Here is a 12,286-nt window from a genome sequence, read left to right as displayed (position 1 = left end):
TTTTAGGACGTTGTGACGTAAATAGGATGTTAAGATATTTCTAGGATTTGAGGACATTTTAAGGATTTTAGGACATTTCATGGTTTTAAAGACATTTCTAGGATATTTCAAGGATTTCAGGACATTTCTAGGATTTTTAAGATGTTTCTAAGATTTTAGGACCCTTCAAGTATTTAAGGAAATTTCTAGGATTTGTGGACATTTGAAGGATTTAAGGACATTTCTGGGAGTTTAGGACATTTCTGGGACTTTTGCACATTTAAAGCATTTTAGGGCATAGGACTTCAGGCCTCTCAGCACCCTATCAGGGGCCAGATTCTGGTCTGTAGGACAACATACTTATATTTTTGAAAATGCCACTACACGAGGAGTAAAAATGAGCCTCTGCTCACTTCCACCGCAGTGTGATATGATGTGATGTATGTGGGATGAGGCGCAGGGCAGACAGAGACGCAGTGGGCCGCTGAAGAATCGCCACACAGAGTGGATCGGTGCAGCCTGGAAACAGCAGGTGCATGTGAACAGATGCCCACATGTTCAGGAACAGAGAGGGAGCTGCTGCAAATAGACTCAGAGAGACCAGGCCTCAACGCTGTAAAGCAGCCATGAATAAGAGATGGTTTCAATGCAGCTTTGTTAGTGTGCATGCACACACGCACACACGTACGTGCACACACATACGTGCACACACACACACACAAGGCTCAGCATTCCATTAGAGGAAACCAAGGCCATTAGTAGTTTTATCTTCTTTGTGTGGGACATCACTGACAAGACTCTTCATCCCCCCCAGCACACACTCCTATTGTCTCTCTATCTCTCTCTCTCACTCACACACACACACACACACACACACACACACACACACACACACACACACACACACACACACACACAGAGTCTCTGTGATGCAGATGTTTCTGATGGTTACTACACTGAGTTTTAATGGTGGTCACAGCAGCGGCGGTGCAGCCTCTTCACACAGAGTGATTCAGCGTCTTTTTCAAAAGGCTGTCTCTGCTTTCATGCCAATAGGACGCCTCAAACAGCTGACACCCCCCCACCCCCACCCGAATGTACAATCACAAAATGTCTCGTTGTTTCACACGTCGCTTCAGTCCTCATTCACAAAACACTTGTCTCCCTCTGTGCAGATAAGCACGCCGGGAACAGCTGACGGCGTGCAAAGCTCCGTCCTCCTTCCTCTCACACACAAAACGTGCACATTGAAAAGTGTTTACAAAAAAAGCCCAATTCTATACTACAGGGCTGACACAGCTGACAGGAAACAATCTGTCCCACACATAAACAGGTGAAGCAGTGAGTGAATATTAAATGTTTGAACGTGTCCTCAGCTCTTTTGTAGAAGCTGCGACGTCTCTGATGCAGTTAGAGGAGAAAACTGAGCACTCTGCAGCTGTTTCAGCTCCACAATCTGACACAAACTTTGCTCGGGAGTTATAAAAGTGTGTGGTTTTCTCCTCCTTTCCTACTTTGCACTTTTGACCCTCAAAACACTGCTACAAAAACATGCCAGGAGAGTTTAAAATGCCCCATTTAAATTCTTCTTCACCATGCAGAAGATCCGATAATACAAAGGAAAATGCCTTTCAGCAACATCAGCCGACTCGTTATCAAACAACATTAAAATACGAAGGAGAAACGTTATATTTCAAAGATGATATCATCAATATATTGATAAGGCCTGTGAGCGTTAACGCGTAAATCACAATGTGATTGACTCTTTGAGACCTGAATCATCATTTCTTGTATGGGGGAAAAAGGCGATGACCAGCTCGTCAAGAAATGTCCAACAAACTGAGAAAAGAAAATGATCTAAAAATGTGTTGTTGGTGGGGGGAGGATTACTCGAAAATTATCCCCCAAAAAAACAGAAAATTACAGTCATAAATATTTTCTAATATTCAGCACTTTTTTGATTCATTTCATTTTTTTTTTTTTTTACTTTTCTTGGGGTTTTTTTTTTGCTAATTTTCAGGTATTTTTCCCTGTAACTTTAAAAATATATATATAATTATTATTTTTGTAAATCATGTTAATGGCTGGCTGACATTCTTGTCTTTAATCCTTTGAAACCTGAATCAACATCACTTTTCCTGTGACACCTTTTACAAGTATTTAACCTTTGAACCCAGAGTAAAGTGGTCAGAAACATGAGGAAAAAGGCAGTGAGCAAATTGGCAAGAAATGTTCTGCAAATTGCAAAAAAGACCAGAAAATTAACTTAAAGAGAGACAAAAAGAAAATCAACAGAAAATTATTAAATAAGCAGGAAAAAATATCAAGAAATCTACGTTAAATCCATGAAGTGAACTCCAGCGCTGCTGAATGACGGAAACTGATTGCAGATCAGCTGACATCTGTGAACAGACGGCGTCATTCAGGGCAGTCTGAACTGCTTCACTTTGTCATTATGGACTTTAAAACTGTTTGAAATGCAAAATCATGGAATTGTAAACATGCAATAAAAAATGTGATGATCGCGATTAACTATTGGAAATTAGCAACTGTTTTTATAAAAACAACGGATCACATGATTACTGAGAGATGAGCCGACAGAAAACGATCTCTCTGCAGTTTCTCTTTATTCACCAGCGGCAAGAAGCACTTTGAGTGTTGGGAGACAGTAAAGAATACAAGTCCATTTACTGTATATAGTCCACAGTACGGCTGTATAGTAGTTTACTGTCTTCATCCTGACCGTCCTGCATTAAGACGTCGTTTTCACGTTTCCATTGCATTTTTCTTTTTTCCCTCAAAATTTTTGTCTAGTTTTTTAAAAAATTTAATTTCTCAATCTACTCATTTCCTGCAATTTGTTGAACATGTCTTACAAAGTTGCTCGTTTCCTTTTTTCCATGTTTCAGATGAAATCGCACCAATTTGCTCAGAGTTCAAAGGTTCAATATATTTGTGAGTCGTCTGAAAGCAGCACAAGAAAAGTGACGTCACGTCAGGTTTCAAAGGGTTAAGATGGCCGATATGTAAAATGATGTGTAAACGTTGTCATCGTGAGCCTGCTGATGTCGGAGCACAGCTGTGCGTCTGTGCGAGCTGTTGGCACGGCTGCAGACTGCTGTTGTGTCTGTCTGGTTTTCTCTTTGAAAATGGAGAGCAAGCAACCAGGTCAAACACACTGCACACACTCCACTGTGCACACACACACACACACACACACACACACACACACACGCACACACACACACACACACTCAAAACGTTTGATGATGCACACTTAGAAGCAAACACACAAACATCCTCTGTCGCCAAGTCTACAGGTGTTGCTCAGTGCTTTTGTCAGGATGCATAAGATTAAAAATGAAAAGAGAAATGCACTTAAACAGAACAAAAAGTTCATTTCAGCCTTTGAAACCTGAACAGTTTGGTCAGATTTCTTAAAAAAAAACTAAAAAAAAAAAAAAGACAAATAGGCAATGAGCAAAAAAGGAAAAAATGAACCAAAAATTTGTAAAAAAATTTTTAACCAAAATTACCTAAAAATGAGGGGGGTGGGGTAATTAATAACAACAACAACAACAATAATAATAATAATAATAATAATATAATAATAATTTTTCTTGCACGTTGTTGCTCATTGCCTTTTCTCCCGTGTTTTCAAAAGAAAACCAACCAACTCGCTCAGCTGTCAAAAAATGAGCGTTTTGAAAGATGAAACATCTCTTTTCTTGTGCTGCTTTAAGATGCCTTTCATGAGTATTTAAACCTTCGAAACCTGAGCAAATTTTTCAAAAACCACTTTGTAAGAAATGTTCCACAAAGTGCAAGAAATTAGAAGAGTTAGAAGATTATTTTTTAAAGGTAGAGAAAATGTAAAGGAAAGAAAAATGCGTGGGAAAAAATGCATAAAAGTCAATGAGTAACTTGGTAAGAAATATGAGGATAATAGGGGGAATTCTCTAAGGAAAAAAGAAAAAGCTATGGAAAAAACTACTACAAAAAAGCAAAATGATCATAATTACATATTGTTATGTTTTCAAACTAAATTATGTTAAATTATAACAAATATAAATAAAATTATAAAAATAAAATTATTGTAATTTTCAAGCAAGGTGATTTCCTTGTTTGTTTGTTGTTGCTTTTTTTGGGGTAATTTCTTCTTTCTTCTTTTCTGCCTTCTCCCATGTTTTTGAAAGAAATCGCACCAGTTTGATCAAAGGGTTAAATATTGCGAAGGTTTCTAAATACAGCACAAGAAAAGTGATGTGGCTCCAGGTTTCATGGGGTTAATATATCGAAAACAGGAATCAAAGACAATTAGGGCTGGAAGATAAAACCGTAACGATATCAATCACGATATAACTTTGGGAATGTTGGCAGGCTGTTGGCAGCTATAGGAGAAGTAGGCCGACTCAAAAGTTTTTAACTCCTGAGTAAAATGATTAACAGCACAGAAGTTTGACAGAAGCTGAAGTCAGAGTCCTGCAGTCAGGAGAGGTTGGCCTATTATCAGCACAATGTGCTTCATTTACCTGAAGTTTGTTTCAGATGGAGCTTTTCATTTTTATATAATGCTGGAAAGTTTAATAAATGATAATAAATCATATGTTTATTACACTCCAACACACCATGGTCACATGACACTGTGTCAGTGAACTATGAGGGCAAAAAACAAACCACAAAAAATAGCTAAATAATCGTTCTTCAATTGTAATCAAAGTAAAATGTTCAGTTAATGGTGATACTGATTTTAGGTTTGAGGCTCGGACCTTTGCTGGGAGGGCATTTTAGTACCTGGACCTCTGTGAGTTTTAGTAGAATAGGTCCTCCAGCTGGTGATGCTGTTCTACAGTCTATTTGTCATGTTCAATGTCTGACAGAAAATAAATATTTAAACGAAAATGAACCTGATGATATCTTCATATCTCACTGAGGAGTCAAAGGAACCTTTAAGCTCGACAGAAATAGTGATTTGATGGATATCGTGATATATAAGAAATTATCGTGATAAGAATTTCCGTATCGCCCAGCCCTAACAACAATTTAATAAAAAAATAGAGGCTGAGTCTAAAATGAAATACAGCTAATATTATTATTTGCAGCCTGACATCTTTGCATGCGTGACTCTGCCTGCAAACCCACATTCAAACAAAGAACATACACGACCCGCGAGGCCGCCATACAAACACACACGCTCACATGCGCACACTTGACCTTGATGCAGACAACAGCGTGGCAATTCTCCCCATTGACTGCGTCCATTAGGGGCCAAAGTGCAGCTGAGCCACATGCTGCAGGGCCACAAAGAGACACTCTGGATCACACAGAGACCACCGGGTACACAATACAGGAGGGAGGAGGAGGAGGAGGGGGAGGGGGGGGGGGGGAGGAGCGGGACGATGGAAACAGCAGGAGGGAGAGAGGGATGGACGGGAAGAGAGAGAAAGAGAAAGATTTTAATCTATTTTCAAACAACATATAAACAGCCAGCTGTGAAAACTGTCATTTAAAGGAGTATTTCACTCAAAAGAAAACTGTTTTTCTCTCATGCCTTCAACTGCTCAGTTTATTCATAAATGTATTTATTTATATTTATTTATTCATTTGTTTATTTTTGTATTTATATTTTTTAATTTATTAATGTATGTATTTATAATTATTTAATTGTTAATTTATGCATTTATTTATACATTTATTTGTTTCTTTATACATTTATTTATTTTTATAATTCTGTATATATGTATTTATGTATTTATTTGCACCGATGAAAACTAAAAATTAATTTTTTTTTGCCACCTTTGACTTATTTCTGGCAATTTGTGTGACATTTTTTGCCAAGTTGTTTGTTTTTGAAAGAAATTGAAAAAATATATGTATACTTTTTCTGCAAAATAATTCTATATTAATATTATTATATATATTATAAATATAGCTTTCTGGGCATTTTTCCATAGCTTTTTTTTGGGGAGGGGGGGTCATTTTATGGCATTTTATTTTATGGTCATTTCAATAATGACCCCCTTTTTAACACTAATTTTAAAGTAACTTCCTGAATGATTTGACAAAGACACAAACGACACATAAAACCTGACCTCTTTGCTGATCAGAGTGGGACTTTTTTCTGTGTTCTTGTTGAGATGAAACCTTTTGTTGTTAAATGTGTCAGCAGACGTGAGGTCAGAGAGTTGAGAGTTTGGGAGGAAAGATGAGAGCGGCTTAAAGCTGGAAGGGAATATTCCCTTTACGGGACACGACGAGGACGAGTGGACGCTTTTAGAAACACAAGAAACACACAGACGCTCCTCTTTTAGCCGCTTACTCGTCCAAACGAACCTTTTTTCTCCTCTCTTTCCCACCCTGAACTCCATCCATCTTTCCTGTCTGTCTCTGTGTGAAATTCTTGTTCAGCTTTGACATTTTTTTTGACAGTAATGTGCGGCTGAGGTTTCCGATCTGAGATGTGCGTCATGAATTAATGATCAGTGCTGAGTAAGGCCGTCTCTAAGTGCTGCCGGTGCTCACATCACCACTGCTGCCCCATCTGTGTGTGTGTGTGTGTGTGTGTGTGTGTGTGTGTGTGTGTGTGTGTGTGTGTGTGTGTGTGTGTTAAATATGCTCCGTCTCTCTGCACGCCACCCGAGGTGGTTAACCCTTCAAGTTATTGGCAGTGGAGTCTTTCTGTCATATTAGCGAGAGAGAAAGAGACACAGTGACAAAGAAAAGTGATTTCTGTGAATGAATGAGGGAGATTACATCTTAAATGTGTAATAGTTTGGCTTTCTGTGCTCGATAGAAGAATTTATGGATTTATGGAATACCGAAGGACGACGATTTGTACAAAGTCAAAAACAATCATTTAAACCGACTGTAAACAATCACTATTATGTCAATTTATCGTCATAGTGGCTGTTACCGAGATGAAGGTTATCGTTGAGTGATGCACCTTTTATCACCGTTTATGTAAAAACAAAAATGTAGTCATCACCACATGGGTTATAAAATAATGGTTATGTATGATGAGATATGATGCTCAAAAAAAAAATTACAAAAAAAGAAAATAGTAAAAAAAATGACCAAAAGATGACCAGAAAATAAGCTATAGGGGTGGTTATTTGATGTTATCCAAAAACAGGGAGAAATATCTCAGAAAACTACATTTTGGCTTAGTTTCAGATCATTTTATTGTAACTTGCTATCTTGCTAATTTTAGGCCATCTGTAGATAATAAATAATTAATTAATTAATAACTTTAAAACAAAAATGACCATATGCTTCACAGAAATGGAGGGCAGCATTTCACCAACCTTCTGCTGCATCCGTAAAATCTCAGTTTGATCAAACTGTGAACTAACAGCAGGACAAGAAAATCAAAACTCACACAAACTGCTGAAACTCTAAAAGACACTCCAAATAAACCTGCTGCTTTCTAATCTTCACGATGTGGCGTCGGACTTTAACTTAGGTCATATTCTGTAGCTCATTTTTAGCAAGATCATAGTTATACAACATACACTGTTAATAATCCCTGATGATCTGCCTCAAATACAAAGTGCTATAATTACAGATAGAAGATAATCTGAGCCGTGATGATATACAGTACAACATCACAACCTCCAGTGTGATATTGTTTTTATACAACACTTCCACGAGCATCATTTGTTTTAGTTAACATGAATAAGTGACAACAGATTATGCTTTATTTGTTTATTTCTTGCCTAGCAACACAAACATTTTCCTGCGCAGACCCTGTAGACCTCACTCACACAAAGACGCAAGCTAGTGTGCAGGAAATGTCGGTTTCAGTAGTTGTGGAAATATTTGTCAGCAGAGCCAAAAAAAAAATCACCCAATAAACAAATGAATGATATTCTGTTGTCACTTATTACTGTTTACGAATAAGTGACGCCTGCAGAACTGTTGTATAAAAGCAATAACACACTCGATACATCAAAAACCATTAATATATACAGTACAACAGCACCACCTCTTTTATGATGTTGTTTAAATACACGTGTGTATGTGTGTGTGTGTGTGTGTGTGTGTGTGTGTCACAGTGTGTAAAAGTCCGGAGTGTCCAATGAACTGGTTTTACAGACTTTCCCTAATGGCGCATCATTAATCTGCTAAAGGACACCTAATCCCAACAAACACACACACACACACACACACACACACACAGAGGGACATAGGATGCTATCTGGCAGCAGTGTGCACATTAACACAAAGAGCTGTGATCTAATCTAATCCAGACTCCCTTTACCGACTCTGACCGTTCATCAAATATGTCACAGCCGATACGACCTGAGATTAATGAAAGCGTGAAAGCGCGGACGCCTCCTGGATTAGACTTAGCTCGTCTAAAGCCAGAAGGTGTTTCCAGATCATCCTCTGTAGAAACGGCCTTAAATACAGCCATCACACGGCTGTTATTTTGTGCCACAGAACTCTTTGATTTCTCTCAAAAACATGAGGGGAGCCAGTGAGCAACTAAACAAGAGTTGGACCAAAAATTTGCAAAACATTAGAAAAAAATGACCTGTGAAAAAATTCAATTAAATTAAATAAGAAAAATGAAAATAAAAACATGAATAAAAACAAAAAAGGTAAACAGATCCACAAAAAGTATCGTCTGAACGCAGCGCAGGGAAAGTGATGGCGATTCGGCTTTCATGGGGTTAACCAAGCAGCAACCTCTGAGGCAGAAAAACGAAGCCGAATGCTAAAGTGACAAAAGTTCCTCTGCCGTTGACTCGAGGCTCCAAACCAGAGTCGGTAACCACAGACCTCCATGTTAAAACGTCCAGCTTTACGGCAGAAATAAACATGTTTACAGCCTGGAACAAAAACTGTTCTGGTCTCTGGAGCTAACTTCAACATTTATGACAACTGCCAAGAGCTACAAACGCCATAAAGTCACCTGAAGACGTCAAACTGAAGACGTACGCCTTTCTATTTTCTGCTGACGCGGCGTGAACACAGCATCATGTGACCCTGACCACACCCTCACACTGACCTCCTGCCTCTCCGCTCCTGGGAATCAACAGAGTGTCACGAGGGGAAAAAAAAGACACTAGATTTTTCTGGGACAGCGAGACGCCCCAATTTCCCACTCATTTCACACCTTCTGTGGAAGCGGTTGACCGCCGCCGCTCCCAGCATGCACTCTGGCTGCAGCAGCCACAGGAAATCATCTGCTGCTGAAATGAGTTCTGTCTTTCCAGGGGGACTTTAAAGAGCGTCGGACCAGGACCCTCCGAGGTGAACGGGACTCATTTCAGCCAGCCAGGGTCCTGGTGTCTCACAGCTCTTAATGGAGACGCCGAGGTGTCAAATCCCTGACAGTCAGGGGAGGAGGAGGAAGAGGAGGAGAAGGGGAGGAGGAAGAGGACTCAGCACAGAGCAGATTTTGGAGCTGGCCAGTTCGGGGTTAAAAGCCGTTTAATGTGATGTTATCACAGCAGGACCGAAGCGCCGCTCGGCAGAGCCGTCTGGAGCGGACGGCTATCTGAGGACAGAGTGGACATCAGCTGTGAGCGTGGACCAGGACGGACCGCCGCTCCGCTCTGAATGCAAAGTCTGGAGACACTCGAGGCTCACTCTGACCCGTTATTCACTGTCCACAAACAATTTAGCCAAAATTTCAAGCTGCTCATTTAGCTTTTCTATTTAACACTCGATGGGCCAGAATTTCATACTTCATACTAGAAAGACTGTGGTCATTTTGGCGCCAGATTCCAGACTCTCTCATTTCTCGTGATAAATAATCTGTGTAGTGAGTGATGCATTCACCGTGTCAGGATATCTTTAAAACATTTTGAAAAAATAACACCAAAATGTACATTAGACTTTTTTCTGCTTTTAGTTTCTTCTTTTTCTTCTTCTTCTTCTTATTATTATTGTTATCATGTGTATGTGCCATCTAATCTTTAATGCATGATGTGTTCTGTATAACCTAACTTTTTATTTATTTATTTTACATTTTAAGGTGGAGGCTCCATTTATGCACTGTGGGTTTCTGCACTGTGTCTTTGTCATTCTTGTGTTGTTGGTTTTTTAATTGTGCAAAAAATAAAACTTAAAAAAGTTGTAAAGATTGCTATTTGTTGAAGCTCCATCAAAGAACTTAGTGTCAGAATTTGAGGGCTATAACTCACATTTCTGCTCGTTATGCATATCGGTTCAAAGAAATATTTGAGTTATTGATCTCATTAACTACTAATAATCAGTCGACCCCTCATACAAGCTGTTGTGCTTTTTTGTAGCCAATCATCCCAACTGTTGTATGAGGATACATTTCATCAAAAACAAGTCTTTTCAGCCAAAACATGATCTTTTCCTTTTACTATAACCAAGAAGTTTTGGTGCTTCGACATATCCACACATTACCCACAGTGTCGCTGAAACGCATCCATCAAATAATAATGTGGTTGTGAATCCAGCAAACTCCATTTATGGTCCTTTCTTCATGTGTTTTTGTTGAATGAAGCTTTTCAATAGGACACCTGAACGCATGAACATGAATGAAGCGTGTGCTGCTGGACGGATGAATTGTGCACGTGTGTTTGCATTGTTGAAAATGTAAGTCATTATGCACCCTGCAGGCTCGGAGAGCAAAACGTGAAACTCTATTAAAGCCCTTATGGTCCCACTCAAATTAAAGCTTTTTTTTGCATTCATGTTACTTTGACTTCACAGATCCAATTTACAGTAAAAGTACCTTCAACAATCTGCCTTCAATTTTCATCATTCTGTGAAGCGGACGGAGACGAAACGTGTCGCACCAGAGAGAGCAGCGCCGATTCGAGCTGTTCCTCCATCTCCTTTTCAGTCAAAATGGAGGCAAAGATATCAAAAACAGAGATTTAGGGGCCGTTTACACGGCAACAGTTCATGCATGAAGCGTTAAACGTTTGTTTGGCCTTTTGTTCACATGACAACAGCGTTTTAGGGACCTGAAAATGCAAATTTTTGACACCAGTTCCAGAGTATCCACTTTTGAAAACGCCACCCCATCGATTGCCGTGTAAACTGGCCGTACGCGAATCCCGTGAAAACGGTGAGGTCACAGCCGCACTTCTTTGGTGTGTAATTAAAAAGTTACATCTCCAACTACTGGCCTGGCGTGCATACAACAGCGTTTTCGGTTATTTTTGAGGATTTATCATATAAACGCAGATTTTTTGACAGGCCAAGGTGCTCTGAACATATGGGTGTGCCAGAATATTTTACAGCTAAACACAGAAAAAAAAAAATTATATTTGGCCCCAAATGAGAAAGATTTAAAGTCAATGCTCACCTTGAATCCGTTAATTTAAAACCTACAAATCAAGTTGGTTTGTAGGTTCATGGATTCAAGGTTAATCTTGGTGTACTTTTGGACTCCCAGACATAAAATCAGCCTTAAAAACATAGCCAGAAAAAAAGGATTTCTATCTGAACAAGAAACAGAAAAAGATTTTCATGCATGTATTTTCAGCAGGCTGGACTATTGTATTCTTCACAGGTTTCAGTAAAAATCAATCAGGCAGCTGCAGCTCGTCCACAGTGCTGCTGCCAAAGTCCTCACTAACACCCAGAAAGTGGAGCACATTACACCACTGCTCGAATCTCTGCACCAGCTCTCTATTTGTCAAAGGATAGATTTTAAAATACTGTTACGTGTATATAAAGCACTACATGGTCTCGGGCCTAAATACATTTCTGATTTATTTGTTCGATAGGATCCAGACTCGTCAGGTCATCTGGGACAGGTCTGCTCAGCGTTCCCAGGATCAAAACCAAGCAAGGTGAAGCAGCCCTTAGTTGAAGTAATGGATCTTTAACTTCTGAATGCTGTTATGTTTCGCACTTCTTTAAATAAAGTGTGTTTTAAAAAAATCTTGCTTTTGCTATTTGATGGTCTTAAAGTTTTTGAATGCAATTTTAGTCTTTTCTTACTTACTTATTGCATCATGAATTTCTGTGTGCTTTGAATGAAAGGTGCTACATGAATAAACTTCCCTTTCAGTCAAAATCTGCTTCTGTTTTCACAGGAAATGTACAGTTTTACCTCGCTACATGGACAAATTCTTTCTGAAAATAACTTTACAATGTAGGTAAAACGCTGTGTCTTTGGTTTATTTCCTTATGTTTAGGCTAAAATTCACACAGAAAATGAGCAGCTGCCTTTGTTTGACCAATTCACTCCTCTCCCACCCTCCCTATATGGACTTTCTCGCTCTTAGGCTATGGTTGGTGCCTTTGGCGTCACAAATTGCCATATTAAACCGCCACTGAGCGGCGATGTCAAATGCAAAACGTGCTCTGT

The sequence above is a fragment of the Plectropomus leopardus genome, chromosome 17 (genome assembly GCF_008729295.1).
Source record: "Plectropomus leopardus isolate mb chromosome 17, YSFRI_Pleo_2.0, whole genome shotgun sequence".
NCBI classification, from domain to species: Eukaryota; Metazoa; Chordata; class Actinopteri; order Perciformes; family Serranidae; genus Plectropomus; species Plectropomus leopardus.
Note: the sequence above shows the minus strand (reverse complement) of the source record.